The 6,881-nt window shown below is 34.3% G+C and overlaps 1 pseudogene; it reads left to right on the top strand.

The window, feature by feature from the left end:
• The first annotated feature begins 904 nt into the window (after positions 1-904).
• On the top strand, positions 905-3,386 carry LOC143396554 (melanoma inhibitory activity protein 2-like; annotated as a pseudogene).
• Positions 3,387-6,881: the final 3,495 nt, after the last annotated feature.

Below are 6,881 nucleotides of genomic sequence, written 5' to 3'. Positions count from 1 at the left end.
CCTTCAACCTCCTTATGATACTTTGATGGTGGGAATCCTTTTGTCAAGCAAATTGACATCTCTCAGTTAACAAATTATACACAGTACCTTCTCTGGATTGAAGATCCCTCATTTCCTAGGGTAACATGTGTCAAAAAGGAAACACTAATCTTATTGGGGAAGCAGAATACCAGGGATTGAACTCAAGGGCACTCAACCACTGAGCCACATCCCCAGCCCTAGTTTGTATTTTATTTAGAGACACAGCCTCACTGAGTTGCTTAGCATCTCTCTTTTTGCTGAAGCTGGCTTTGAATCACAATACTTCTGTCTTAACTCCTGAGCTGCTGGGATTAGAGGCATGCACCACCACACCCAGCTTACCATTTTCTAAATATAGGGTGCTACTGATTTCCTACAAGACAATGTTTGCATTTTATAAAGCAAAATTTTCAGTACTAGAATTTTGGTAGGAAATCAAATTACGAGTTGTAGAAAAGAAGAAGCTACTCTCACTTAGTGGCTTTTACATTCAAACTGAAACAGCTCTGGAAGGTAAAGAGGAATCTGCAGCCTGGTTTTTGTGTATTTTACTTGATGGCTAACTGCTTCCATTGGGGTATGGAAGTAAAGACAATTATTTGAGTCCCAGAACTGTTGCTTTTTAGTGGTATGCCTTGACCAGTAATCTCTCTGAAACTTAGTATGATTTGTGTTGCTATAATTGAATATCATCCTTAGTAAGTTATAGAAAAAAGACATTTATTTAGCTCTTGGCTCTGGAAGTTCAAGAGCATGCTTCTGGCATATGCTGAGTCCTACTGGGTCATAAGGTGGTAGAAGATAGCACATGGTGTGGTTTCAGAAGGAATAGCCAAAGTAGCCTTAGTGTGATGGTGGGGCAATGGCTTCCCTTCACCCCTACATGGGGGTGGTCCTGGAAGAAGTAAGCAGGGTTGTGGTGCGCATTGTTGGAAGACATGGAAACACACCCTAGTTCTTATGGCTGCCTGTGGGAGTTGGTGATATGTACAGCTATTGGTTTTTTTGTTGTTGTTCTGTTTTTGTGGAGAAGTTATCAGTCTGTGAGAAGCAGGTGTTGCATGAGAAGAGAAAAAAAAGCTTGCTCTAAAACTTACTGGATTAAATGAAGAAAAATGTGAACTACTTGAAAAAGTTATCCTTGTTTAAAAAGAGTATGAAGGCTTAGAGTCACCTTTAAAGGATGACATTTTGGTGAAGGAGTCAATAGAAGCAGAAAATTTGGAGGCAATTTATGAAAACTTGGATCGGTTGGTATTTAAACTTGAGGATGAAATACTCTTTTTAGAAAAAGAGCTAAAAGAAAACTAAACACTCTCAACTGGATGAATTGATGGTGGATATATCAAAAAGGATTAAGTTCCTAGAAGATGAATCAAAGTCCCTCAGATCACAAATACCTGATAATAAAACAACCTTGAGACTATTCCAAATGAATGAAGGAGGATTTAAGGAAGCAATAAAAGAGGTTTTGAATGAAAATTCCCAACTTCAAGAAAGTCAGAAACAGCTTTTACAAGAAGTTGAAGTATGGAAAGAAAAAGTAAATGTCCTTAATAAACAGAAAATGACATTTGAACACTCTAAAGTACATGCAGAACAAGTTCTAAGAGATAAAGAAAATCACATTAAGTCTCTGACTGAACATTTGCTGCAGATGAAAGGGCTTCTGTGGTTGGAGAAGACCTAACAGATGATGGTAACTTAGAATTGGAAATGAAGAGTGTTGGATGATCACTTAGAGGATCAGCCAAAAGGAGATTTGAAGGGATGGTTTTATGCTCCTAAGTTAAAGACCTCTTTTAAAACCTTAGAAGGAGAAGAAAATCAGGGTGGGGATATGGTTCAAGCGGTAACGCACTTGCCTGGCATGCTTGGAGCACTGGGTTCGATCCTCAGCACCACATAAAATAAAATAAAGATGTTGTGTCCACCGAAAACTGAAAAATAATTATTAAAAAACACTCTCTCCCTAAAAAAATGAAATTTTTACTTTATTTTCTTAATTAATTGAAACAAAGGAAGACCTTATAGAGAATATTAAAAATCTTAAGACAGAACAAGCATCTTTGCAGTCAAAAAATACACCATTTAAAAGTGAGAATCAGAATCTGCAGCAGCAACTTAAAGTAATGATTGAACTATATCAAGAAAATGTAATGAAACTCCAAAGGAAATAAATAGTAGAGGAAAATTACCAGGTAGAGAGAGAGGAGAAACTTTCAAAAATGGAAGAAAACATCAGCCATGCAACTGAACAGCTGGAGAACTACAGAAAGCAAGTCAAAGATCTTGAAGAAGAACTGGAGAGGACCATTCATTCTAATCGGGGGCTGATTATGTACTATGAGAAAAAAGCATATGATAATGAGTTGGCAGCTCAGAGTTCTGAAAGAAACCTCAATGATTTAAGGAAACAAAATGCCTATACCAGACAAAACTTAACTTAAAATGAATTTAAGTTCAAGCTTGTAGAAAAAGATACTTCTGCACTTGATGATTCAAATACAGCTTTTGGCACAGAGAATTCCCCAAATGGTCTCTCACCATTGGGTTGACATTCATCTGAAGTGAGAGATCCTCTTTTGGAAAAGAAGTGTCCACTCAGACTCTTACCTTTGCTTCCAAGGGTAGGAGGAAGAGCCTGAAGAGGCCCAGAGGATTCTCTGGGCCCTCAGATTATCAATGAAAGAAGAGAATCAGGCTATGATGGGTAAGTGATACTCAGAGAGAAAATTATAACATTGGGCCTCTGTCAACTCCATGGGAACAGAAACCTAAGATGATGATGGCTCCACCAGGCCAACCATATTCTGATCCACGTCTTCCTCTACTAAGGCAAGATGAATGTTATTCTAATTATGGTTGACCGTCTTGGAGCAGCAGAACTCAGAAGTTCTACTATGTCTCCATTGGATAAAATGGATGGGCCTATGTCTTCAGAAATGGGATCCAGTAGAAATGATACCAAATTTGATCTTGGTGATTCCAATGTGCCTGATTCATCTGTCCCTGCTGAAAATGAAACAACTGGCTCTGGCTTTTCTTTCTCACCTTTCCCTCCAATCAGAGGTCCATTGTTTCCGGTGGATCCAAGGAGTCAGTTGATGAGAAGAGGACCTTTTATTCCTCCACCTCCTCCAAGAAACATGTATGGAGCATCTCGAGAATATTTTCCACCCGAGCCCACCACCTGCTCCATTCCCAATGGGATTGTGGTGTTTTCCTCATTATCTCCTCCCAAGAGCTGAATTTCCCCCTTCCCTCCCCCGCATTCTGAAAGTAGAAATGAGTTTTCTTCAGGGTTGTTTCCATCTTCAAATGAGCCTGCTACTGAACATCCAGAAGCACAACAAGAATCCTGACAATATTTTGATCTGCCTTCAAATGTAATCTCTCTCTCATTTTTAGTTTAACTAACTGCTTTTACTCAAGTGATTATACTTTTGCTCCAATTGATTCTTAGAATAATATTTTGTAAATGTTAAATGTTAAAGATGGTTTAAATATGAATCAAATGAGTCAATTATTTCCATTTTATTTTATTCTAGATAGTGTAACTTAATTTGATTAATTTACTATTACATAAGCAACAGTGGGAATATTATATACATAATCTTACAGTCAGTGATATTTTAAAATCTAAACAAAGCTTGTGCCTTGATACAATTAAGTGTACTTATTATGACTGTAGCAAATGTGAACATAACTTTATGCTTAGTGAAAGATTTTAATTGATTTTAAGTCTTATTTGCCATTAATGATAATAATTAAAATCACATAGTTTTTCCATAAAATAAAAATAATTAGAGCATATTAAGAGTAAACAATAAAACATGACTATGTCATGTAAGTAGGAAATTTCAAATTTAAAAAAATTTCAGTTCTCAGAAAGCTTTTTAAAATTGGAATCCACAATTTAAGTTCACTCAGCCCCCTTTGTCCCTTATATCCTTTATTTTATGCCCATTTTCATAAAATTATGAATTGTATTCTGCTCTGAGCTAGGTACCCTATTTTTTTGTATTGAGAGGCATGTCTTCAGGGTATGATGTGCTCCTTCAATGAAGACTTGTGTGGTAGAATGGGGCATTCCATGGGTTAAAATTATATTCCAATAATTGTAAAATTATGCAAAATCACAGGTTGTATATGAAGGAAGTTATGTGTCTTTAAATAAGTAGGCTTGCCCATAGTGGCAAAGCAGAGTAATAAATGAGAAATCTAAGAAGATACATTTTTTGATCAATAGGCAATAGCCAGATAAACCCAGAATGAGTATCAATGGAAATATGAAGAAAGAAATAAGGATGAAAAGGAGGGAAATGTGTAATATGCATTTGCCAAAGTGCATTAAATGGATTTTCAGATTCCCACATAGGGGCCTGGAAGGGTGTACAGTGAGAACAGTTATTGACAATGGCATGAGCTTGTTGAGAAGAAATGGAAAACATCATCATTAGTGATTGAGCATTTTGATGAAAAAATCCATGAGATTTTACAGGATCTGAAAATAAAAGATAAAGTGATCTCACGGCTCTATCTGTGTGGGTGTTATTCTCTATCAAAAGTCCAGGAATCTTAGTGTGGCTGTACATATGAGCAAGGAAGATGGGGGACATATGATGCTGTGAAAGAGTTTGAAGAGTTAAAAAGAAGAGACAGTAAATTGGAATCCAAATGAGGAGATAACACAGCTACAGAAATATGAGGAACAGGTTTACCTGTATATTAAGAATCTGTAACAATGTTTACAGCAGTAGAAAATAATCTCAATGCCAGGATAATGGCAATTAATCCTACAAGGACTCCATAGTTGTATGTATTAAGTGTATATGTATATATGCTAATATGAAAATGCAAGATATAGGTAATAGAAATTAAGTAATCCAGAAGAGGATTCCATTACTCATTAAAGTATCTTTCTTTTGAAATTTGGATTTATAAAATTATAGTGTAGTAACTATAAATGTAGATACTGCAGACATTCTTAGCACCTGAATCTAGTATGTTTAAGTAAAATATGTATCAATGTAAATTAGCATAAGAGATAAAATAATATCTAGTCAAATTATTTTTCAAAAGATTGCAATTAAATTTCTGGTCTAAATCTACACTTTGTTCATTTTTTATATATTCCGTATTAATTCTAATTGTATCATTGTGATGTGTATTTATATACAGTGTGCAAAAAATGTCTGTAAAATTTTGATCATAATTGTAAGTATGTATGATGATGTTGATTAAGAATGTCTTGTTTTTAATCAAATGCTACTTGTTTTAAATTTTCAGGAAGCTAATAAAAGTCCTAAACTTTTTTCTTCCCATATAGTACTCACTAAAAAAAAAAAAAAAAACTTTGTGTATTTAGGTATTTGCATCAAATTGCTGAACAAGAATAATAGCCACTTTAAATCAACAATTTTAAAAGATTATTTGGGGGGGATTTGGGCATATAATTTTTAGCTCTGTTTATGTCCCAAAGTAGAAAGATTATATTTACTAGAGGTCTTCAGAAATACTTTTCTATATTGTGAAAACAGGAGAGCAAATTCAATTACACAGAAAATAAACATTTATACTATTCTGTATTATACACACACACACACACACACACACACACACACACACCAGACTGGTTGTAGGTTAGCATAGAGTGCTGTCCTAATGTGTGGAAGACTTCAGTTTGAGCCATTCCCAGCACAGAGGGAGAAGTCAAACTCATGCATCTATAGACTTGTGTAAACACCATTGACAATTGTGTGCTGTTTTCCAGAAGCATACCTTGAGAAAAGGCAAAAGTAATATGTTGGCAAAGTTCTACATATGACCAAGTGATATGGAAAGGACACTGGGTACATTTCTATTACTACCTTTAAAAAAAATCATGGTGAGAATTATTGCTAGAAATGAAAACAGACATTTAATTATGATGAAATTGGGGAGTTTAGAAGAAAAATAAAATAATTATGAATTTATATGAATCTAATGACATGGCTTTTAAATTTGTAAAGACCCAAATGGAAAATAAGCATAAGGAAAAATAAACCAATTTACAATGTAACCATACATATCTCAATTATTACAATAAGCAGTCATATCAGTCAATGAAGATGTAGAATCTGAACAGTATGATTGATAAACGTACAGAAAACTGCACTAGCTATTGACAAAGTACACAACTGTTTCAAGTGCAGATGGATCATTTGCCAAATTTGGTCATGGTCCGTGTATAAATTTCAAAGGTTTGAAATAATTTAGTAGTATATTCTGACCATTATGGAACTAAACTAGAAACCAATAATAAAAAGATAAACAAAACCCATAAATCTATGAAAAGAATGAGTTAATTACAATGAAAATTTAGAGAATATTTTAAAATGAATAATAACGGAAAAATGAAACATATCTAAAATTACAGATGCATTAAATATTGTTTATAGTGTTTTTTGCCCAAAATACAGAAGAATGACTAAAATAATTGACTATTTCAAGAAGATAACAGAAAGCAAATATTAAACACTGAAAAGTGTAGAAAGAAAAAATAATAAAGAAAATAATTTAATGAACGGCAAAGAGACATAAGTTAACAAAGTCATTCCACTGATACTAAAATTTTCTGGAAAAATAGTTTACCGTCTCTCACATAAGAAGTGGGAAATATGAACTATGAACTCTCTATTTATTAAATAAAGTTAAAAGATAATTAAAAGCATTACTGTCACAAAGAAATCCAGGCCTAGGTAACCCTCCTGGAGAGTTCTACTAAACAGTTAAGGAAGCACTAATACCAATCTTAAACTCTGAGGACAGAAGTTTCAGCTGATTTTATGAGGTCCAATTAGTAACCTGATTCTAAA

This window comes from Callospermophilus lateralis, chromosome 4, assembly GCF_048772815.1.
Source record: "Callospermophilus lateralis isolate mCalLat2 chromosome 4, mCalLat2.hap1, whole genome shotgun sequence".
Taxonomy (NCBI): domain Eukaryota; kingdom Metazoa; phylum Chordata; class Mammalia; order Rodentia; family Sciuridae; genus Callospermophilus; species Callospermophilus lateralis.
Note: the sequence above shows the minus strand (reverse complement) of the source record. Positions and strands in the feature narration are given on the sequence as shown.